Below are 861 nucleotides of genomic sequence, written 5' to 3' on the forward strand. Positions count from 1 at the left end.
TTTGGTGGGTAATTCCTTCAAGATTAAATATAGAGAGATTTATAACAATAAAAATTACCATGGACAACAAATTGTAATATTCTTCACCCATGAAAGTCATCCTCTATTCTTTTATCTGGAAATATGTTTCATTCTCTTCTAAATTTCAATTGTCTATATCTTTCCATATGCCCTTTTGGGCAAAAATTTTTACTTTTTAAAGTTAGGTGTATTTATGATTATGTCTTACTGTCCCTAAATTACTGTATACTCCTCGAGGACAGATACTTGCTGTCCTCCAACACACGAATTTACTATTCATAAGGCGCTCAACAAATACTCACTCAATTATAAATGAATGGATGCCGAATTGATTTTTCTCAGCAAATAAAGCATTGGATTATTTGTTTTGTTTTGTTTTGTTTCAGTCTACAGCACATGGTATTCCAGGTGGTCTCCCATCCAAGTACTAACCAGGCCCAATCCTGCTTAGCTTCTGAGATCAGACGAGATTGGGCCTGTTCAGGGTTGGTATGGCCATAAACTGGATTATTTGTTTATGAGACTGATCTTTTTGGATTGAAAGGGACTTTGCAAAGAATGACTCAACATAGTGAGTTTTGCTTTAATATCAGTTCTTTCTCCAACAATTTTATCCTTTCTTGTATATTGATTTTCAAATGTGTTTGCTTTCAAGGATAATAACTACCAGGAGACTAAAAATGTGAATACAACTTATGGTTTTCTGAAATGTTTTGATGTTCAAACTAATACACACTATTATGCTTTTCAGAGGAGTTAATATCCCTCAATAAATAGCAAAGCAATAGATTTTTACCCTTAACGATATATCTGTCCTCAAGCAAATCTGCTGCCTCAGTG

The 861-nt window shown here is 33.8% G+C and overlaps 1 pseudogene; it reads right to left on the minus strand.

Moving 5' to 3' along the window:
- Positions 1–405: 405 nt before the first annotated feature.
- Positions 406–524, minus strand: LOC130856241 (5S ribosomal RNA; annotated as a pseudogene).
- Positions 525–861: the final 337 nt, after the last annotated feature.

This window comes from Hippopotamus amphibius, chromosome 6, assembly GCF_030028045.1.
Source record: "Hippopotamus amphibius kiboko isolate mHipAmp2 chromosome 6, mHipAmp2.hap2, whole genome shotgun sequence".
Lineage (NCBI taxonomy): Eukaryota > Metazoa > Chordata > Mammalia > Artiodactyla > Hippopotamidae > Hippopotamus > Hippopotamus amphibius.